The sequence below is a fragment of the Triturus cristatus genome, chromosome 8 (genome assembly GCF_964204655.1).
Source record: "Triturus cristatus chromosome 8, aTriCri1.1, whole genome shotgun sequence".
NCBI classification, from domain to species: Eukaryota; Metazoa; Chordata; class Amphibia; order Caudata; family Salamandridae; genus Triturus; species Triturus cristatus.
The window spans coordinates 727,066,210-727,090,857 of NC_140591.1; the positions used below are offsets into that span (position 1 = coordinate 727,066,210).

At 44.3% G+C, this 24,648-nt stretch overlaps 1 protein-coding gene across 2 annotated transcripts in view; it reads right to left on the bottom strand.

Annotated features, from left to right (window-relative positions):
* Positions 1 to 24,648, bottom strand: part of GPC6 (glypican 6) — a 3,429,025-nt gene that overhangs the window by 2,495,968 nt on the left and 908,409 nt on the right. The gene's annotated exons all lie outside the window — the stretch shown is intronic.

Here is a 24,648-nt window from a genome sequence, read left to right on the forward strand (position 1 = left end):
CACTTGCATCGAGGCACTTGCCTTTCTGACTGTGTGTTAAAAAGCCTTGGAATGTGTCTATAAATATTTCCTAAGGCAATCATGTATTCCTGAATCATACTACATTACAAAATTCAAATTTCAAAGCTTTATTCGACAGCATGTCATAAAAGCATGTTTACATCCTAACAATATCATAAATATAAATCCTTTTTTTAAAAACAATATACAACTTTTAAAATTACATTAAACCATGATGCTGGCGAATAGTTCCGATGAATTAATACCATCAATTTAAAAATCAAACCTTTATAATAAAAGTAGAACAATAACCTTAGTGTCAGATACTCATTGTCCAGCTTCTAGCATTTTTAGGGTACGCAAACGTATTACCCAGGCCCACCCCAAGAATTTTGCTACAGCAATAACCAAGCATGGGGTACAATCAGATTCGAGTATCCTTAGGGCATCCTTGTATCTACGTATTCCCAAATTTAAACATACTGGTTTTATCCACCTTTGACGTGGAATAACATACAATGGACAGACAAACAATAGATGGCCAGCATCTTCAATCAAATCTCGACAGTGAGGACAACTATTATCATGATTAGGTGACCAATTTTGGGTAAATGCTTTGACAGGGAGAGACCCAATTCTAAACTGAAAATACAGTTTTCTATCAGTGGGCCTCTCTATGTAATCCCAAAATGCCTCACAAGATGGAATGCATTTAATGTCAAGGTATCGTCCTGTTAGATTGGAATTCTGGCCAGAGCTAAAAGCAGATGTTAAAGTCATGTCCCAGTACATTTTTTTAAGTACAGGCTTTGAAGGAAATTTTAACCCATTTGGATCATTCCATAGATGCCCCAGGCCTAGTTTTATTAACAAGTCTCTGATTTCTTTAAGCCATGCTATAGAGTGAAAATGGTCAGCCCTGATAATGTCTTTTAGGGCAGTAGCATAATGCGCAAGTTCCGGTGTGACCATGATGCGTCGCCAATAAAGGAGTGGGCGCAATCGTGCCAATTCCTCAACTCTTTTCCTACCAAGATCATATGCTAATGGAATCATTGGGGTACTTCGAGGAACTCCCGTTAAACAACGTAAGAACTTATTTTCGGCTAATCTTAGTTGTTTCAGGTTGCCAAAGCCCCATAATTCCGATCCGTATAGTACAGCACTAATAGCCTTCATATTGTAAATCTCTAAGGCTGGAGTGATGGGTTTAGTCAAGGATAATTTATATTTCGAAGCAATTGCTCCCGCTAACTGGTGACATTTTAGGACAGCCATATCAATATGGTTTGTCCATTTCATATTGTTCTGGAGGGATATCCCTAAATATGTGAATGCCTCCACTTGTTCCAGCGGGGTGCCGTTGAATTTAATAACACCTCTAAAATTTTGTCGCTTGTTTAAGCACATAAACTTTGTTTTGGAGGTGTTTATTTCAAGACCACGTTCTCGACAAAAATCACCGAATGCATTTAGCGCCTTCTGCAGGCCGCTAGGTGTCCGTGAGACTATCAGCGTGTCGTCCGCGAACATGAGAACAGGCACGCGAGACCCAGCCAATACAGGAGCGTCTGTGGGGGAACGGCTCAGATATTCTACAATGCCATTAATAAACAGGGAGAACAACGTGGGTGCCAAGACACATCCCTGCCGAACACCACGCTCTACAGGGAATGTGTCAGTAACCTCCCCCTGTGTTCCCCACCTAATTCGTGCATAATTGTTCTCGTGCAAGCGGACGAGTAATGTTAGCAGTTCCGGTGCTATCCCTGCTTCGTCGAGAACCCTCCATAGTTTGGTGCGGGGCACTAGATCAAATGCGGATTTTAAGTCTATAAAAACCGCATAAAGGGTCCCATTAGTTAGCTTTACATTCCTCCAATAGAGTGCTAGAAAGTAAAATACCTGGTCAACCGAGCTAGTACATGGTCTAAACCCAGCCTGGAATGGGGACAAAATATTGTTTTCTTCAATCCAGGTATGTAGTTTGTTTTGTACTAATCGACCTATCAGTTTCTGAGCAGAATCAATGAGACTGATAGGTCTATAGTTACTGGGTGATGATTTGTCCCCTTTTTTAAAAACTGGGATTATTTCAGCCCCTTTCCATGAGGGGGGTACGGGCGCCCCCATAGCTATAGAATTTGCTAGGTATTGAAAGTACTGACACCAGGATGATCTATCAGTTAAAAATACATCCGCAGGTATCCCGTCCATCCCGGGGGCACGGCCCCTGGTTATACAATCTAATGCTAGATTTACATCTTTGATCGTGAACACCTGCGTATGGAAATAAATAGCCGGAGGGGGTGGGTGCTCACCTTCTCGCGAGACTGAAGCATATTGTGGTTTGAAAAAATCAACCCACTGGTTTATTGCCACATTGTTTTGGGGAGATGGTGCAACCCCGCCTCTATCCCACTTCACTATTGCCCAAAACTTCTTTTGATCTTTGGACAAACAAGCAGTTTTCAAATCCTGCCAGTGATCCTCGTCCCATTCCTTCTTTGCCACTAGCTGTGTGTGTTTATATAGCTTTCTAGCCGATCTCACATTTTCCACATTTTTCGATCTAAGGGCCAAACTTAAACTCTGGCGAGCTGTTCTACAGGATTTATTGAACCATCCCGCCATAAGTTGTTTGCCCTTATTAGATTTCTCACCCTCTAGGGGTTTTATGAAGAATTTTTGGAGATTTAGAAAAAAGGTGGTATGGACCTCATCCATAGATGAAAAGAATTTATTGCCAGTCATTTGGGTATTCAATTTAGCCACTTCATCGGTTACCACTTTTTTAAGATCTTCTAATTCCTCAGGCTTCTCTATGAATCTACCCCATTTAACATGCCTCATGTTGTTTGATACGACAACATCCAGGCTGATTTTCCCTCCATCAATTTCAGGTTCTGTGGGCTCATTGGGGGTTTGTAGTTCCAAGCACAGGGCGTTGTGATCACTATCTCCTCGTGCGATTATGGTCATGTCATTCAATCTAGCCCAAATCCTTATATCCACTAGAAAATAATCAATACGACTAGTGGATCTGCCATTGTCAAACGTGTTTGCACCCTGGCGATCTGACCGGGTACGTCCATTAGCAGCTCTGAGCCCTCTCTCTAAACAGAGTGCTTTGAGTTGGATAGCCGCGGCAGTCCACCTCTTAACCGGGGGTAGTTCCAGCTGGGGAACCCCCCACCTACTATCCTCTTCTTCTGCTAGAAACTGATCCTCCGAGCCAAGGGGCTCGAACGTCGTGTTGAAGTCACCCCCCACTACAATAGGCTTCTCCGATGGTAATACAGAAAGGTGATGGTCTAAGGCGGATATCACATCAGATGAGGTGCCTCCAACCGTCCCTCTAGCATAGATATTTGTTATAACCACTCCCTGGTCATTGGGCCAAGTGATATTTAATGACAGGATGTCGCTAGATTGAAGACTATGTTGGTCGATCTTACAGCGTAGGGATTGGCGGATCCAAATTATCAAGCCACCTGAGGGATGACCTTTAGTTTTTTTAGTAGCAGGTACATAGAAGTTAAGGAAACCCAGACGATAAACCGGGTCCGTTGACCATGACTCTTGGAATAAGATTATGTCGAACTGGTCGACAAAAATGTGCCACTCAGGGCAGCACATTTTATTGCCAATTCCTGTAAGGTTCCAGGATAAGACGGACAGACATGACTCGGGTTTGAAAGGACTAGTAAACTCATTTAACGTTGGTGAGTTTTTAGTCTCACCACCAATCCTATTCACATAATCAGCACTACTGCGTGGGATGCCTAATAATTCATTTATTGGTGCCTGGGGTACAATATCTCCAGATCCTAAATGGATGGGCGATGCTATTCTATAGGGTTCCTTAATGATGGGCTGGATAAAACTGGGGTTGCTTATTTCAATATTGTCTTTGCAACTGGCTGACACTATAGGGATAGATAAATTATCATGCAAAGTTGATACAATATCCTCAAGTCTAACATTCCCATCAAGTCAATCGCAGTCGTTCAGATCTGACAGAACCCCGAATCTATTTTCTATGTTGATGTTCCACATCCTAGTGGGGTCACTCCCACCCCCTATACTAGGCAATGGGGTCCGCCCTTTCCTCACTATCGCTTGATTTACCTCCCATTTCTTTCTACAATAAAAAAATTTAAGTGTTAAGGGAATGATAGTGCCATGTCTCTGTTGTGGGGGGAATATATTGTACAGGACATTAGGGAGGACAGCTGGGTTAGAAAAGTTGATAACCACACAATCCCCAGCATACTTTTTAGGATCATGGCCTAACCATGAAACCCTTCTTGCCATGATAATTTCGCCAGCTAGTTGTCTCGCTCCCCAAGGAGACATCCTCATATTTTTTATCAACCAGTGCAGAGATTTACTAATAAGAGAAGATGTAGTTTCTATTTTGTCAGGTGGCAAAATAGGTACATTGGCAAGGACCAATGTAGTAGGAAGGGCCTCAACTATACATTGAAACTGATCATTCGCTGGGCGTGGAGCAGGTCGGTCAATAGGAGGACCTGGTTTAAATGCCTTCTGGGAATTCTCATCAGTTATAGATTGCAAAAGTGGGGGATTCGCTATCTCTTTTTGTGTGGCCCTTCCCTCCCCTCTATCAGGTAGTGCAGTCAGGGTACGGCGGCTTAATACCGGAGACTCAACTCTAGGCACTTCTTCTACAGGTCTATTTAGTAAGGAACTTAATCTGGCTACCTCTGTCATTAATTTATCAATTCTGGCTACCAGAGGAGTAATAACACTCTCAATTTTAGTATCAATCATATTTGCTATTTTCTTGGACAATTCATTCTCAGAATATTTAGCAATTTGAAACTCTGGTGCCTCTGCTTTTCTCGTAATTTTAGGTGCAGTGGTTGCCTTTTTTTTCCCTGGGCGGGATCCATTACTTCTAGCCTGGGTTTTCCTACAGGCTCTAATTTGCCTGGTTCTAGGGGGAGGGATGGAAGAATCGGAATCAACTAATTCGGTGTCCGTGTGCAAGTCTACATCAAGGATAGGTTGTGAATTAACTGTAGGATGGACACTTAATTCAAGAATATCACTCACTAAAACCTCAGTTTCAATTAGAGTGCTACTATTAATCAATGAAGGAGAAGCCAGCAGCGAATCTGACAAGGGTGCTGGCAAAGGAGAATTTTGAGAACAGTTTAACCCCAATGAAGCCCTCCTGTCGTTATTGATTTTACTAACAATCTGCACCATGTAGTTGTCCATAATGTTCACACTTGCTGACTTTTTCGATTTTGGCATTTTACCACAAAGCTATGACAAGTATACTAATAGTTCACAGCGGCTTAATATCAGCTGTAAGTAGTTCAATTAACAGTGGAGCCCAACGAGCCAGAGATCAATAAAACACTCACTCAGTCACTTTCAGGGGAGAAAAGGTCCGTCCCGTCCTCTGTCGTCCTCGGACGGCCTCAGACGGCCCGCCCTTTGCCCGGGCTTAGCCCGGCGCCGACCCGCGCGCGATCCCGCGTCGCGGGGGCTCCCGTTAGATTTATGCGCCTTCAAGCGCGCTTACGATGACGTGGGCGGGTTCGTCCCGCAAGGGTTGATGGGAACTGTGGTTTCCCTGCACACAGCGGCCGTATGGATGGTGGGTGCGGCAGCAGCAGGGAAACACCGAAGTGCGCCAGCGTGGGCGTCCTCTGGTGCTGGCGAAAGCAACGTGGCACAGGGAGCAGGTAGGCTGTGAAACTGCTTCAAGAAAAGTCACCCCCGCTCTGCCGGGGCTCCCGTTAGATTTATGCGCCTTCAAGCGCGCTTACGATGACGTGGGCGGGTTCGTCCCGCAAGGGTTGATGGGAACTGTGGTTTCCCTGCACACAGCGGCCATATGGATGGTGGGTGCGGCAGCGGCAGGGAAACACCGAAGTGCGCCAGCGTGGGCGTCCTCTGGTGCTGGCGAAAGCAACGTGGCACAGGGAGCAGGTAGGCTGTGAAACTGCTTCAAGAAAAGTCACCCCCGCTCTGCCGGGGCTCCCGTTAGATTTATGCGCCTTCAAGCGTGCTTACGATGATGTGGGCGGGTTTGTCCCGCAAGGGTTGATGGGAACTGTGGTTTCCCTGCACACAGCGGCCGTATGGATGGTGGGTGCGGCAGCGGCAGGGAAACACCGAAGTGCGCCAGCGTGGGCGTCCTCTGGTGCTGGCGAAAGCAACGTGGCACAGGGAGCAGGTAGGCTGTGAAACTGCTTCAAGAAAAGTCACCCCCTACATTACCCAATGTGTAGTAATTGCATAGCTCTTCAGTCCATGGCAGCATAGCACCCAGGATAATGTGCTACATGGCTAAATACTTCTAAGGTCCCGAAGGCGAGACCTATTGGCTATGCCAATGCTTGTTCTACCTTGTGTAGATGCAGAAGGGGTTAGTGTGCTTCTTTTTCATATTTTCAGCTCATGCAATAACTCTATAAATCTCCAAGTTATTGCATATTTTGCTGAAGACAGAGCTTGTCAACAAAGAGGTGAAATTACTGCCATGTGTTTCCCACCTCAGCTAACTATAGCCATGTACAAACTCCGAAATCTTTAGAGTATGCACTGAAGACATGAAAAAGTAAACCCCAAGACCCCTTCCATGCCGGCGCAGTGTAGACTATGAGATCACGATATTGTGCAGCACAAAATGTTGTAAATTGAATTGTGTCTTTCATGCAAATGATGTCTGTATTATGGACAGGTGCTCATGGTTTCTGTTTTCTGGGCAAATGTTGTGCCAGTACAGAAAGCCTACTTCTCCTTCTGACTGAAATACCTTGGAAAGTGGAAAGAGAATAAAGTAATTTCATTTTCATTATGTGTTTTTGTATGACTGACTTTGATCTTACCTTATGAATTCTTTTCATTCTGAAGTAAGCTTTTACAGCTTAATTGTTTGATTGATGGAGAAAGACCCCTGTGTATTGCCCATGGCCTTGATTCCCAAATCATTTTCACCTGACTGTAATGCAGCATGGGCATAGATTGTGCAAATGAGGGGTTCTTGGATGTTTGATATGCAACAGGTAAAACCTGCACAACGTGGGATGGAACATAGCACACCTACACTGATTGCACACCTGGGAAGGAGAAATAAAGTCTGCCCTTCAGAGGGCCCAAATCGGATTGGAATGCAAATTGCATACCTGAAAAATATCAAACGCAAAATAATTAGTATTTTTTGATTGTGAAAATTCCACCAGAAAAGCTGTGCAACTTCGGGCCTATCATAATTGATGACTATGGGACCAGCCACAGTTGAGCTGCAAAACTTGTTATGAGCGTATACACGTTTGCATTCTATTGTGATTATAATTTGTTTAAAAAAGAATGAGTCTTTGCTTCCTTGATTTTCCAGTCAGATTTTGCACAAATTGTGGAATGAATATCATACGTATGTTATTTGCTCATATTGTAATGACCTACAATACTTGCATGGTACTCCCAATTTCAAGGTGCTCAATGTTTAAGTAGGTGCAAATTGAGCACCTTTTAACTAGAAAAGTATCTGAAATTGCAAATATGCAGGCATGCAATTAGCACCTGATGTTAGAGGCCCAATTCTAGGTGTCAATCTTGAGATCAGACAAAGTTTAAGAATTCTAATGCACTATTAAAAACTTATTTTGAAAAAAATAAAATAGCTTGTGAAGGGTCTGGGCCTGTATACTCTAGATCTGCTCTAGAACCTGAAGTCAATAGTACTTTTTTCATCAGCATGAAAGCGTAGAGGGGAGAGAAGTCGTTAAACAAATGTTAATCAATTCAATCATAGTTTCCCTAGACACGTAGTAACCACAGACTACTAAGTAAGGTTAGTTAATTTATTACAAACCCAAAACTAACTGGACATACAGACACCTCAAGACGAGAGTGTAGATATACATTGGAACCAACAGAAAGCCAAATCTGCGAATAAGATTGAGGCGGGGCAACATGCACAAGACATTTAATTAAAGAATTAGAATGCATAAAATCAGAAAACATGAGTCCAAGTTCCCCTGCATTGAAGGTTGATGAAAATAAAGCATTTCTCTGTCCCTACACTAGCACCAACGTGACATCCTTACTCAAGTAAGTCTTCGGGCAGGGTTGGTAAAGATGTCAGCATGTGAAGTCTTCCTTAGAAGTCTTCCCCTTCAATGGGTCAGGTAGCATGAAGCTACTAAGACAGAGCTCGTTCTAAGATGCCCTCACTCCAAAGGCAAAGATGAAGTGGGGGTCTCTCCCTAATTGTAATGTTCCAATATCCCAGGTGTCTTCCCAGGATACATTCAGGTCATGCCATCTGATCAGACCACATTCTCATGGGTACTTTTCCACAGGACGTCGATGCTCCCGAACAGCGACAAGATGACCTTGATTCCCAGGCCTTCCCTGGTGAGAAAATACAACAGTTCTCCTTATCAGCATTAACTATCAATGTATCTTCTTCTCTCCTTGCCTAACTCCTAAAACAAATACAATTTTCTAACTAACAAGGACGCTTCTTCCACCTGCAACACAAACGTGAGAAAGAACATAATCCAACAAGCGCATGTAATTCAAACCAATAATTCTAATGCAAGAGCTTCCAGTGAAAATGTATTACAGGCCTACAAGATTCTACCAACATAAGAGAAAATGGAGCATGAGCTTTACGAAATTGCAGAGTAATCAAGGCACATTCGATTAATATTCCTATCTACATATAAAACGACACATACAAGAATAAATGGTTGTCAGTTGCACAACACAAGTGCTTTCTGTCATTGTTTTCTGCTGGTTACATTTGATTTTTCACATTCATTCTTAATGTAGCCTAAATATTGGCCTAAACACGTCACATTTAAGTTATTACATTGAAAGATCCTAACACTTAGGTTAACACAACAAAAGATTATATATACAGATGCGTGCTACATGTGTGATTATATTGCAACCCTACAAATGAAAATGAGTTTTGCACTACATCAGTCGGTTAGCATGAGTTAGAACTTATATTGCATATTTACTAAGAATTTAAAGCTGGAAGTCATTCATGTAAGAGAAGAAATGAAGAAATAAAATATCCACAATTTAACAAATTTCCGCGTAACTAGGGTTTATGTTTTGAACCAGAAAGATAATACTTTCTTTAATCTCGGAGCTGTATGTTATGCATGTGTAGTTTACACAATTGTAAGAACTGCACATATGGTTCAAAGAAGTGCAATGGCCAATCTGTTTTCAATGTGTTTACATTTTTTTTGCAATGTTACCTCAAAGAAAAGCTACTGTATATGTGAGTCATCCATGACCCATCCCCTGAGCTTTGCTCCCTCCATCTAGATTCAATTGAATCAATTTATCCCCTCCTGGCACTTCTAAAATAACTCCACACAATACCATTGGGAAAGTTTATTTCTACTGACATTCTGCCAAAGGTTAAATGAACTGTATGGTTGATGAACAACCTGGTGATTGTGAGTTTCAGGACAATGAACAAAAACAGCTTTCCTGTGTGCCCTTTGGAGTCTTTGTTATTCTCCGAGTTAAGTAAAAAAGGTATACTGAAGGTTCGAAAACTCAAAACTGATAGCAAGAAGGGAGAACACAGCCACTAGAAAGGGATTTCATCCAGCACATTATGTTTAAGGGGGTTTACATTCAGATCTATATGGGAGTTTTGGGTTCAAAGACACTAACTCAGACACAGTAGCAGATATTTCTTATTATCTTTTGTATGTCTTCTAATTTCAAGAGAAAGGACCAGAGGTAAGGTGTCAAAAATCACAGAGATACAAACTCTTCTTTTCATTCACAGGGGCCTCAGAAATTCTCTCAATTTCATGCTTGCCTGCACAGCTTCATTTACACCAAAGACTCCCAGCTCTGTGCTGCAGAGCTAAGGCTGGGTCCTGGTCCTTGGCAAACATCAGACACATTCTCGCAATAGGAAAGTGTTGGGTTTCACAACCGTGACTGACTCATCAGGTTAAACGCAAGTGAGCTGCCTAATAGGCGCTAATGTCCATTTCAAATAAGGTCAGCAAGAGGTAATCAGGTTATTTTTCTCATTTCAAAAGTACAAGTTTAATTCGAGGCAGCAATCAAAGATACAAATCAGACCTCGGACAGCTTCAGTCGCATCTCTTTGTGTTTGTATGCCTGGCAGAAGATTCAGACATTACATTAATTAATTAAAAAGACATTAGCTATGGGTTTCCAGCGTGTGTTTGTTGGTGGTAGCACGGATTTCAGATATGTTTGTGCATTGGTGGTAGCAAGGATCGCTGCAGGGGTGCTTGCAATTCTGGAGTAAAGCGGCTAGAATTTGGGATGGATTAGAACAGGCCTTGATATCATCCTGAAACTCTTTAGGAGTCCTGCGGTCTTTTGGTGTGGTAAAACCACACCTAAGGGCATATTTGGAAACAGCATTTCGCCACAGAAATGTCACTTTTAATGACGTTCCTGTGGTGCTCCATATTTACAAGCAATAGCGGCTGCTACCGGACCCAGCTGATGTGGTGCGGTGCGGTACACATAGAAGTTACAAATCGCCATTACTGGTTGTTTATGTGCAGCAGAAAGGGACACCTTCCCTGCAATGCAGGCATTGGCCCTAGTCAGCTACATTTAGTGCAAGCACTAGTGGAAATGCAGGGGTGATCCGCATTCTTGTAAATACAGCGCATCCCTGCGCTTTGAAACTGTCAGAGTGCGGCATTAGGAACTTTGGCTTAACACCACACTCTGACAGTTTCCTTGTAAATATGCCCATCAGTTCATACCAACACCACTGGATGTACTTTATAAGAGGGCAGTATTGCTGTTTCAGTCGGACTTTCACACCCGGCAATAGGAGACAGCACTCAAACTCAGTATGTTTTGAGATGCAAAAACTTTGGGGCATATTATCAAGCCAGGCGATAAAATTATCGCCGCTTTAGTGGCAGAAAACTGCCGCTAAAACGGCTATTATGGGCTTGACAATATGCTCTATGGAATTCCATTTGAAGCGCATGTTAGATCTAACATGGGCTTCAATTGGAATTCCATAGAGCATATTATCAAGCCCATTATCGCCGTTTTAGCGGCAGTTTTCTGCCGCTAAAGCGGCGATAATTTTATCGCCTGGCTTGATAATATGCCCCTAAGATTGTTGTTATTTTTCCTTGCTCGGATTCAACCAGGATTTGCCTGATGAAACTCATGTGGGAGAAAACCTGCGGGTGTGGTATTGTCCAGACTTCTTGAGTCCCTTCTTCGGGCTTAAACCTTTTTTCTGAATCAAGAGTTCCACTGGACTTCCAATGAGCTCTCATGTGGGGTGCAAAAGTATGACTGGGACAAGATGACTCTGTGAGGTAAACCCTCATCGCTGAAACCTGCTGTGATCTGCTTGTCCCAGTTGCCGTAAGGCCACTGAGTCTTTCATTGTTCTAAAGCTAATAAATTGAGTACCACTACACTAGATTATAATAACACCTGTTATTAACAATGCCCAAAATTAGAAGAAGTACTATAAATGCAAGCTAGTATGATCCTGTGCTGCATAGAGCTAAAAAGCGTATCCTGATTTTATTCAATTGTTGCATTTTTGAAATGCAATTGAAAATGAAATTCTTCTAATCAGATGTTCCGGTTTATGCACTATTGATATTCGAATTTACATTTTCCGATGATGACTACCACTGAGTGAACAATGAGCCAAAATTCTGTTTTATCAGGCGCTTGGCAGATCAAATGGACTGAAAGTACAAATGTTACACTTTTTGATTACATTCATTCCTCGAAATCTTTTTTTAGACAGATTGTTAATACCTAATGCAGCTATTTAATTGTATCTCAGAAAATGGAAAATAACCTGTGTCTGAAATAGATCATATTATTCTATTTGCATGGCATGTAATTATCTTGCAAGGAAAAGAACTATACTGAATGTTTATAGAGGACATCAAATAATTTGTAGTTATTCTGTTTAAACATTCTCAACAGGAATACAAATGAACTAACTGAATTCATACTCTTCACTTACTTTTGATCATTGATATATTCTGAAGTGTTCATAGGGAAATATTCTTATTTGGGCGCACAGTATAGTTGAACATTTCTACGATGTCTTTACTTGTAATTGACTTGTTAATGCATAAGCGAATATCGCACCCTATTACTGTAAGGTGGTAATTTTAACAGTGGCATTAAATGTAAAATACCAACAGCAATAAAACGCAACTCATTCCAGCATGCACAAGTTTCAGCTATAATTTAAAAGATGTTAGTGTAGAAATATTGATGGATTACCACCAGTGATAGAAGAAACTGCCTTACCCCCATGTCCCTCCTGTCCTCATCCCATTCGAAAACAATGTGAGGTAATCCTATCTCACCAACCAACAAAATGAACGAAGGAATGTTGGCTCTACCCCCACCCCCTCCCACCGAGAGTGCATAAATCTACCTTTCCCAGTATTCTTCCTGCTTTTTTTGTGCGCCGGAAGAATGGGATGAATCAGGAGCTGGTGGGGTTCTGATATGCTCAAGTGCTGTAGGCAGTGGAGACGTTGCTGATGTTCATGTCTCAATCCCTGCTGGGCTTTGAGAGAGACATGCTGGGTAGTGCCTTTCTGTGTTCCTAGGGAGTTTCTGGGCAGTGTGTCCTGTGTTGCTGGGCACGTCGGGAGGTGCAGCGCTTCCTTCTTTCCTGGCTGAAGAGGGGTGAAACCCCGAAACCGGTCCTAGGATGCTTGTTTCCGGTCCAGGGAGGACCGGGCTTGGCAGTTTAGGCTGGACTGTTCCCATGAGGCACAGGGTCAAGACTGACTTGCATATGGCCAGGTCTATACTGGGGTGGCATGGTGAGCAAAAGACTGATGGATTTAACCCAGATCTCTTGACTGTGGGTAAATGTTTTGATTTGTTCTGCATTCCGTTCATCAATTGTGTGTCTTTTGCTTTCTCGCCCTAAGTGCGCCAGGTATGCCCAGACGTGGGTCCTGGGCTCACTGTGCCACTGGAATCAAGCTATTCTGGCTGAAGAGGGGTGAAACAGCCAAACCGATCCTAGTATGCTTGTTTAGGGTCCAGGGGGGAGCTGGCTTGGCAGTTTGGACTGGACTGTTCCCATGAGGCACAGGGTCAATATTGATGTGCATATGGCCAGATCTAAACTGGGGTGGCATGGTGAGCAAAAGAATGATGGATTTAACCCAGATCTCTTGACTGTGGGTGAATGTTTTACTCTGCATTCCGTCCATCAATTGTGTGTCTTTTGCTTTCTCGCCCTAAGTGCGCCAGGTATGCCCAGACGTGGGTCCTGGGCTCACTGTGCCGCTGGAATCAAGCTATACTGGCTGAAGAGGGGTGAAACCCCAAAACCGGTCCTAGGATGCTTGTTTCCAGTCCAGGTAGGACCTGGCTTGGCAGTTTGTGCTGGACCGTTCACATGAGGCACAGGGTCAAGACAGATTTGCATATGACCAGGTCTAAACTGGGGTGGCATGGTGAGCAAAAGAATTATGGATTTAACCCAGATCTCTTGACTGTGGGTGAATGTTTTGATTTGTTCAGCATTCCGTCCATCAATTGTGTATCTTTTGCCATCTTAAATCATGTCTGAGGCTAGCAAACCTCAGAGCAACCCTAACAGGTGCATCCCTTCCCCTTCGAAGAGGCTCCCTTGGCAACCAGGCCATGCCTTGGTTCCCTTGTGCAGACTGCATCCTTTAACCCCCCAAAGGGTCAAGGTCCCAAAGGCACCAAAGTGGATGCATAGACGTGGGTAAAGGGACATGGGGAGTGACCATCCCAACCGCCGCTTTTTGCAGCGTTTATAACAAATGCCACTAACACCTCATTTAAAGTTGTAATGACACTGTTCTCATATTTATACTATTTCTTTGACATGTATGTATAGTATTTCTGTGAAATGCCAAAGATAACTTGAAGAGTTCCTGCCAACCATTAACTTACCCCACCACAGGCCAGCATGGTTCACTGACCATCTGGAAAACCCACCAGCTGCTGTAGATACTGGCACACAAATGAGAAGAGGTATTTTAGGAATACCCAATTTCCTTCAGGAAACAGGTACACTCCATCAAGGAGGATTAACCTTTCCCCCAGTACAGCAATGGGGAATGCACTTCAATCTAGGGTCTTCAGGAACTGTGAAAGCTTTCTGTCTAGGTTCTTGGTGGAGTCATTGAGCACCTGGACAGAAAGTAACTTGTGCCAGGTCTACCTTAGCACAATATCTGATAACGCTATCATAGCTTCATTGAAACACTCAGATTACCTCATCGACTAGTGCCTCGAACAAATCCCTATATCTCTTATCAGCGAAATCATTGGCCCTGAGTTGCAAGATGACCAAAACTGGTAGTAGAAGCCCCCATGGTACCACCTTGTCAACAGCTCTCCTAAGATACTTGACTCTGAGTCCTCCTTGACCATACCACTTCTTGCTAAATCTATTAGCTTTGGCACTCTCCATTCAGCCACTTCTATGGTAGACCTCCTGACCCCTCCGGATGAAAGAGTGCCCCAGCACCAACACTTCCCGAGTTATATAGCACCTGATGCACATGGGAATGAAAAGTTAAGCATACCATTAAACAGGCTAGCTCTTAAACCATACAAGCGCATATATTGCTAATAGCACCCAGATTTCCACCCGCATCCTTTTTACAACATGTCCATCTAAACCTTCTCCCATTGAATACATGGCTGCCCCCATGTGGAACGACTGGGCACTAAAATTAGATGGATCGACCCCACCCTACAGCTGCCCAAGACATCTTCATCATTGTAAACTGGAACATAGAGAGAAGGGAGCTGTCTCTGTGTAAGAACAGAGCTGTAACCAGCCCTGAGGGCAAATGACCAAGCAATTGAGAAGGGATTAGATGGGAGAGCAGTGAGAGCCTGGTGCCCTATGCAGTATATTATGCTCCCCCAGTCCCTGTTTGTCTGTCTTGGAGAAGGGCAATGTTACCACTAATGATCCACTGGGCCAGCTCACTTCTTTTAAAAGAAGGTCACAATGTAGGTCTTTTTGGATCACACCATTAGCTCTTCCACCTTGAATGCCATAAAAGCCTAACCAGAAGGTCTCCCTCAACAACTGAGCCTCACAATACAATAACCCACCCGGTCAGCCCACTCCTTCTAACGGGATGCCACCATGTAGGTCTTTTTGGGATTTCGCCGCTAGCTCTCCCACCCAAAACAGCCATGTAAAAGGCTAAGCAGAAGGCCACCTTGAACAAATCAGGCTTGAAATCTGAGTGGCACACTTCAGGTAGCTTAGCAATATCAGTGGTTACCCACAGCACATGTATTGGTCCAATAGAGTCCTGGAGCCTCCCCTTCAGTTCTAGCCCACCTCTCAAAGCCTTCCTGATGAGGAATGATTCAGCCTAGTCCTTATGCCCCCCACATTTTGCAGAGTTGGATAGGGAAGCCATCTGTCTCCTCACATATACTGCAGACCAGCTGTCCTGCCTAAGCCTAACTGGGAATGCCCCCCAAGAGGACTAAGAGAATGCTTCCCCCCCACCCCCTTGACCCACAAATTCTAAATATTAGTGAGACACCCCCTCATAGCCTCCTCTTAGGTAGGTGCTATGCTGGCTGCCACGAGGTCTGGTAGCAAGGGGCACCAAGCTTCGAAAGATGGTCTCTGAATAAAGTACAAACATCTGGGTGGTAGTACCTGAATTTCTGGAGCTTGAAGTGAGATGAAGAATCAGCAACGTTATTGGATACCCCTGGGACATGCTTAGCTTTGAATGCAATAGTATTCAACAAGCACAACAATATCAGTTCATTTAGCAGCTTCAGTACCAGCTTGCCGCTAGCATTCTGCTGCTTCATGATGCCCATCACTGCCATGTTGTACGACCAAAAAAAAACACTGACTGATTGCAGGACTGAGCAGACCAAACTACTACAGGGAACAACTCTAAAAAGGCTATGTTTCTTGCCAAACCAGCATGAACCCACTCCCTCGGCCATTGCTGTGAACACTACTGCACCCCCAGGAGAGCCCAAACACCAATACTTGCAACCATACCACCAACCCATTGAACTGCTGCAATAAGGAGTGTCAAATTCTCAAGTCCTGCCTAACTTCCATTTGTCATGGTGGTTCTACCTAAGGCCCACAATTGCTTGTGCGATGGAACTGGAAAATAGCCACCCATGGGTTTCATGCATGGGGCAGATTTCAGTTGCCCCACCAAGACCTGCAACTGATGTAGCATCACTTTCTGGCTGCCAAACAGTCACTTAAAGACTCCTTGAACAAGGGGAATTTTTCATCCAGGAGCCTGTATACCTCTGCGACTGAGTTCAATTCGATGCTCAAGAATATAATCACTGTGGCAGGTCCACACATGCCCTGTGCTAATAGTACCCCCAAAGCACTCAAGCAGATCAAGAAAACCTTTGAGAGCCTAGCTGACGTGCGACGAGTCAGGGGGGCCAACGAACAAAAAGGTTGGTTTTCTTGGCAATTTTGTATCTAGCCACTTCTCTATTGGCACAAAAGGAATGTTGATTCCTGAAAAATGGGACACCAGCTACCCCTTCAGCATGGATCCAAAAGTCAAATAAAAATCCTTCTTACAATATTTGTGCGGCTCTTGGATTGCTAGACTGTGGATATTTATGCAATTGTTGTCACTTTTCTTTCCTCTTTTTAACACATTTGAGTTTTGGATGTGGTGGCATGCCACAGAAGGAACAGTTGTGTTTAAATTTACAAATTCCTGGTGGTCTAGTGTAAGATTTTTTGTTATATGCCTTGCATACCCTACTCCTTGCACTATTCCCTGTTCCCCTGACACAGCTGAAAGGGCTGATGAGTCTTGCACTCAAGCTTTTAGAGTATCATAAATATGGAGCAAGACATTCAAATCAGTCTGATCCCAATAAAGTGAATGGTAAGAGTAGTCTTTCTTCCTTCTAATAGCCCTGTCATAATCCTTCCATGAAATACCACCAATCCCATCATGAGCACAAACTATATTGTTTTGGTAGCATGACTACTGTGACCCCAGTTTGGGGAACCCTCAACACAATTCACTAATGTTTATCCACCTTTTGCCTGTTAAATGTGTGCACACAATCTTTAGAGTGTAAATACCCCTTGCAGCATTTTGGTTTCTCCCTCACAGGGATGTCAAACATCTAATCAAATATTTCTATGTATGCTCCTTTCCAAATTCTCTCCTTCACCCCAACAGATAGGTGGACATCCAACTCATCCCTCTTAGACTGCACCAAACCCAGATCCATGCTAGGTAATGGTGATTCAGTACCTGCTGCACCCACCTCCCTGCCCTTGTCCGGTTGTGCTACTACAGAAGCCCCTGCCCTGGCAGCCGGCTCCTGCCCTTGTCTCCACTGCCTACATTGGGTAGTGTTGTCTGATGGCTGGCACTGACCCTACTGCCTTTTTGTTAGGTTGGGCAACAGCCTGCAGGGGCTGCAACTGACCTCCTGCCACTTTCCCACACTTTGGTACCAGTTTCTTTTTCTTTTCTAAGTTATCTCCCTTGGGCAATGCTACAAATGCAACTCACCAGCACAGTGGACAGACCACCAATCTTGGATAGCCATAGCAACACACTTGCCAGGTTAACTACAAAATCAAGTTGCAGCCCTGGAGTGGTTGATGGTTGCACCCCCCTCCCAGAAATAGGCCCACACCCCGGTAAGATGCCCCCCCACCTACCACAACAGAATTGCCCACACTCTGGGTGATACTCATATTGCCTGCCGGCCCTTCCTCTGCAAGCATCAATGTCTGCTCCAGTGGCACTGACTGGCCACTGTGGTCTACTGCCATGCCACCCATCTCACAGGGCTACCACTTCTTTTCTATCTTCTGCCCTTTTCTTGGCCTCTTTGGGACTTGGGAAAATTCTGCCTTTCGGGGAACCCCTGGACTCCTCAGCTGCTACGTCACTTCCACAGGTGCGGGAGCCTCTGCAGTGTTCCTTCTGCCCCTGCCCAACAGTGCTGGGAGCAAAAGCATGAACAACTGATTAATTGAGTCCAAATTCCTCATTACCAACTCAATGTGTACCTGCTACTGTTGACTCCTCTCTTGCTAGCTTTAGGAACTATGGTACAGCATTAAGGAAACCCAGAAAAACAGACCTAAGGAAAACCTACAAACATGCTGAGATATGGGCAATGTAAAAACAAGCCCCTCACCCGATGTCCTCCCTCACCCTCTCCTTACCAAATTTGTCCAGTCGCTTGTCCAGGGGCGGGCACCGAGCACCTGCCAAATTGAAAGTAAGTATGGAGGGAGGGATGCCCAGTAACCAGCCTCCCTCAACCAATGAACTAGCAAGGTTGGTGGTAAAAGGTATAAAGGGAACATCCCATTTAATATACTAGGGACCAGGACCAAGGCAAATGGAAAAAGGCAGCTCCGAGTCACAAAACTCAATGAGGCCCAGACAGGGTAAGCAGTAGGCCTCAATGCCAGAATGCCATAAATATGGGAAAGTGACCCCTCCAAGGCCTTGATGCAGACATAATGAGATGCCTCATGTCAAAGGAAGAAAATCTACCCCCACAGTGGAAAGGAAAGTAAGGCTGGGGGAGGAAATCAGCCTTACGCACTGCTCATTGTCAGGGATCCAGCCCAGAAATGAATCTTAAACTATAGTGGGGGCCTGCTTGCATCCTGCAAAGTGAGAAAATTCTAGCCTCAAAGTACACTGGGAAAAGGTAATAGGCCTCAGCTATAAAATCACCATGTGTGCTCCTTGATGTTGCCCGCACCACCGCCACTCTGTCCGTGCAGCTGCACCGTTCAATTCAGAGGCCAATAGACCCAAGGGAGGAGCAGTGGCCATACAAAAGAAAGGTAGCAAGAAAGACAGCAAGGCAGAGATCTCCTCCCACAACAGCTCCTGTCCAGTTGTGTGGGTCCCAGAAATGGTGTGGGCATATGAAGAGGAGAAGCAGGCAAGAAACCAAACCAAAGCCTCGCTCCCATTTTGAACACCGCATCTGCGACCACACAGCCCACCACCACACACCATTGCAAGACTTCTTATTTGACCAGGTGAGGACAGGTCCATGCAAAATGCCTGACACAACCCCCAAAAAGGAGAAACCTCACCCTGCCAAGTGGCCCACTTAGGTACCCGGCTCTCTGTTGCCCTCCTATAGATGTTGGTTCACCCCAAATGGGTAAGAGAATTGGGACATGAACTGACTATTTGCCACAGGGAGTGCTTCTCGCTGTGTAATGGCTGAAGTATAAAAGGCACATGGTATGTTGGTATGCTGAGCGATTGACAGAACTAGCAAAACCTTGACCCTGAACCAATAGTTTCCACCACCATGTTAGTAATCATGTCACCCTGTTGCAATTGCTAAAGACAGAGCTTGTTGCTCTAATGAATGACAGTAGAAGTTGAGAACCTATCCTGGTTTGTAGGTTCTAATAATATGAGTGCTCACTACCAAGATCGGAAATCTAAATGTGACCTCAAGATGGAGGATGTAAATGTTTGCCGGGTTGTAATCCTTTTTAAGAATTTGTCAAATAAGAATTTTATTAAAAATAGTACATAGAGTTTTTTGTTCTGTGATAGAAATGAACAGCTTGGAACTGTATATTACAACAATTTCCCTGAATTGTCTCAGAAAAAAAGTTCTTCCCATCATGTAGTGCTATGTAAAGTTACACTTTCAATGAAATGTAGAACGATCTGGGAGATAGAACAGTCTGTTTTCAGCGTTGTTAAGGTGCCCATTACACATGGTCTGAAAACGGCACAGTATTCCTTCGACTCTTAAACCCACCTCTAAGTACCTTTGCTGAAGGCATGGGCAGATCTGGTGTCACAAGTTACGAGCTTTCCCCCAAGGCTCCAATGCATAATGTGGAAACAGGAATACTGCATGCAATTTCCCAGATATTATGCCTGCTTTCTTGGGTGAATTGATCAGGTAAAACAGTCCCGACCCAACCCATGGTATTTCCATGGAAATTGTAATAATTACATAGGTCTAAATCTCTGAAGTCGACTCAATCAGGATTTAGAGCACACTTGTAATAAGAGCCTTGTTAAAAATGGAGGTCTCTAGTTAGCAGTGATATGCACCATGTCCAAATAGGGATCCTTCCTTATAGTCAGGGTAATGGAGTTACACACCCAAGATAACCCCTGCTCACCTCGTTGGTAGCATGGTTCGTGCAGTCAGGCCTTTCTCAGAGTCAATGTGTGAAGTATTTATCCATAGCACACACAGTAATACAATGAAAATGCTACAAATGGACACCACACCAGTTTATAAAAATAAATAATCTTTATCTAAACCAAACAAGCCCAAAACAAGAAAAATCTAACATACGTAACTAAAAGTATCAGTTTGAAAATGTTTAAGCAATTCTGCCCAAAGAACACTATGATACGTTGAATTTAGCACACAGTACTTTTAATGCATCAAAATCCAAGACGAAAAACACCCGCTAAGGAGGAAAGCATCAGAAAACACAGCGGCGCACTAATTCTTGAGTTCCAGGGAATAGATGCATCAGTTCTGCTACATGCAGGAGAAGTGTTGCAGCGATTCCTAACTGCAAGGAGAAGCGATGCGTCGATTTCCAGAAGTGACTCATTTCAGCGAGGCGATGCATTGAAAACTTGGTGCACAGATGCGATGCGTGTTAAAATCCATGCGCTGCAGGTGGAGGTGGTAGCGAAACAGGCGCTGTGTCAATTTCCACAGCCGCAGACATTTAGTCAACTCCTTCAGCCTCACAGCAGGGCCTGCGTTGAAGTTGGAGCGAGGGTCTCCAACATCGGAGACTCAGTGCTTTGGACTAGGGCTGCGGCAGTTCTTCAGGATGCGAACAGGCAAAGCGTCGGTTTTTCAGCTGCACTGCGGTGATGCATTGCTTTTTCAACCGCACAGCATGCTTGCAGCAGGAAAAATGATGCTGTAAGGGTGATGCATGGAGTTTCAAGTTTTGCAGCAGCAGACCCACCTTCAATGGACCAGAACATGAATTGGCACCATTTAGTCGGTCAGAACTCCCAGCAGTGGAGATCAGAGATGTTGCAGATGAAGCCTTTGATGTCCCTGAGATTTCCAACAGGAGGCAAGCACACCCAAGCCCTTGGAGGTCCTTGGAAAAGCAGGCTACGGGAAAGCATAGTCTGGTTCTTTCACTACCCACAGACAGAAGCAGCAACTGTCGGCCAACCCAGCAAAGCAACACACAGCAAAGGGCAGTACTCCTTCTGACAGCTCTTCTGCTCTTCTTCTTGAAAGGGTCCTCAGTCCAGAAGTGTTTTAATAATGTGGGGTTACAGGTCCAATACTTATACCCCTTTTAACATTTGAAGTAGGCATACTTCAAAGGAAAGTCTTTGTTGTCCAAAAGATCCTACCTTCCCCTGGCTAGGCTTCAGACACACTACAGGGATAGAGACAGCATTGTGAAAGGCCAGGCCCAGCCCTATTCAGGTGTCAGTTACAACTCCTCCCACCACTCTAGCTCAGGAAGGCCCTTCAGCGTGGTGATGAGCCATCAGGATATACAGGGCACACCTCTTCTCCCTCTGTGTGACTGTCTAGAGTGAATGCACAAGCAACCCATCTGTCAGTCTAAACCAGATGTTAATTCCACAGACATGTAGAGGCATAGGATAGTAAAACAGGCAAATGGCCACATTTTAAAAGTGGCATTTTCAAACACACAATTTAAAAACCAACGTCACTAAAATATGTGGGACAGATTTATATCGGACTTGCGCCACTTTTGCGTCACTTTTGTGACGCAGCGGCGGCGTAAACCCTGCGCCATGTTGTGCCCCATTTACAACGTGACGCATTTAGGGAGATGCGTCACGTTGTAAAGCTTGCGCCACATGTGGGCGTACCTGCACAGGGGGGGGCGTTCCGGCGCAGGAACGCCTCCGAAAAGTGGCTGAGTGAAATCTAGAAGAGCGCAAGGATTGACGCAGCATTGTGCTGATAGGGCACCCCCGAGCCTTGCTGGAGCTGCGTCGCACTTGCGACGCAACTCCAGCAATGCGCCAACCTTCCGCCATCAGATGCGTCACGCATCTGTTTATCCTTGCGCCACGATGCGCTGCATTGTAAATGCAACGCATCTATTGTGGCGCAAGGGTAAACTTTCGTGACGCATCTTTCCTGGCGCATCCCTGCTGATTTGCAGGGATGCGCCAGGAAACATAAATCTGCCCCTGTATTTTTAAATCGTTAATTCAGGGAACCCAGAATCCAACACTCTATCTTTTCCCAATTTAAAGTTACACACATAAGATGTTACAAGGCACTGTGAAAGATAACCTATGGGGGAGGTAGCACTTACAATAGTGAAAAACAAAACAGTATTTCACTATAAGGACATGCAAAACACACCAGCACATGTCCTACCGTTCACATACACTGCTCCCTGCCCAAAGGCGGCTACCTTGGGCCTACCTTAGAGGTGCTTTACATGTAGAAAAAGGGATGGTTTGGGCCTGTCAAATGGGTTTACTTGCCAGGTCGACATAGCAGTTTAAAACTGTGCTCATAGACACTGCAGTGGCAGGACAGAGACATGTTTGCTGGGCTACTCATATGGGTGGCACAATCAGTGCTGCAGACCCACTAGTAGCATTTGATTTACAGGCCCTGGGCACACACAGTGCACTTTACTAGGTACTTGCCAGTAAATCAATTGTGTCAATCATGGATAACCAATCATAATTTACACAGGGAGCACTTGCACTTTAGCACTGATCAGCAGTCGTAAAGTGCACAGAGTTCAAACACCAGCAAAAACGAAGTCCAGCATACAGTCAAAAATACAGGGGTTAGAGGCAATAAGACAAAGAAAACCATGCTAAGGATACCAGGTCTTATAAGCCTAGAGTGTTGTATTTGATATGTGCTTCAACAGCCACACAATGTTTACCATGCTGTATTACCTGTTTTATGGTGTTTTAGTCGACCAAAATGTTAGGTCAGTTGTTTATTAGCTAGATATATTGAACAACCTGTGATCTATATATTGGAACGTGTGGCTTTCTTCAGTCTGTTCACTGGTCAATGTATTGATGGGGAATGAGGACGCTCATTTCCGTCCTTCATAATAATCATTCACAGAGTAGATGTCATGGTGATTACCAAATAAATTAAGGACTGTCTATTGACAGTCTTGCATATTACCAACCAATCCCAAAACAACTTTTTCACAGTCCTTTAGAAATAAGCTGTCAGCATTCAGCAAGAGTCATACCTCACATTTAGTCACATTTAGAGAGTGCATCTACCTTAATGAATCTTGCTATGACAATTAGAACATGGTGACCTGTATAGCAGAATGTTTTTTTCTAAAGAAAAGCATCGTCAATTGGTCAGACCTGTTAATTTTTTAGCTTGTTACTTCTTTCTAACATGCTTTATTGCTGAGAAGTACTGAAGTAATAAATGCGCCAAGTGGGTCCTAGAGAAATAATACACGAATGCATCATCTTTTTCTGACTTGAAAAAAATTCCCTAGGTAGTAATGGTTTCTATGCTTAAGCTGTGGGAATAGCTACTTCTATCATTCCCTGATGTTCAATGTTGTATTTAATGCTAATAAAGGTGCAAATCCATGGGAGGGGTTTTCACTGATTCCAGAGGCTATCAGTGGTTACTGGGAATAACTGTGTTGGGTGCTTGCAGTCAGTGGTTACTGGCAGTGTCTGTGGTGGGTGCTTGCCATCAGTGGTTACTGGCAATGTCTGTGTTGGGTGCTTGCAATCAGTGGTTACTGGCAGAGTCTGTGGTGAGCATTTGCAATCAGTGGTTACTGTAAATATCTGTGTTGGGGGCTTGCAGTCAGTGGTTACTGGCAGTGTCTGTGGTGGGTGCTTGCCATCAGTGGTTACTGGCAATGTCTGTGTTGGGTGCTTGCAATCAGTGGTTACTGGCAGAGTCTATGGTGAGCATTTGCAATCAGTGGTTACTGTAAATATCTGTGTTGGGTGCTTGCAGTCAGTGGTTACTGGCAGTGTCTGTGGTGGCTGCTTGCCATCAGTGGTTACTGGCAATGTCTGCGTGGGGTACTTGCATTCAGTGGTTACTGGCAGCGTCTCTGGTGGGCATTTTCAATTAGTGGTTGCTGGCAATATCTGTGATGGGTGCTTGCAAACAGTAGTTACTGGCAATGTCTTTAGTAGGTGATTTCAATTAGTGATTGCTGGCAGTATCTGTGGTGGGTGCTGCCTTTTAGCCCTGGAGCTGTCAGCCCTTAAGTCTTATTGTATGCCAAGCAACCCCAACGGAAGTTTTTTTGGAGGCCCAAGCAAAATAAGCTTTTAGAACACTTCAAAACCCTGAGTAACAAGAATATATTTTAGGCCTTTGTGTAATCTGCCACTCTACCAGGTACCGCCTGCAGTGGCCCTAATATGGTACCAAATTTTCCCCTACATCGTATTCTGCATGGAAATCAAGAGCAGGCCACCATGGCTTATTCCAGGTGGTGGCATAGTACTTGTGACTCATATACCATATTACTGTGGCAGTTACCCTCGATACACCCAATGTTCAGTCAAAGACATATCTTTAAAAATGAAGAGAGACTTTAGTGGGCAAAAATAGGAGCAACGCCACAAA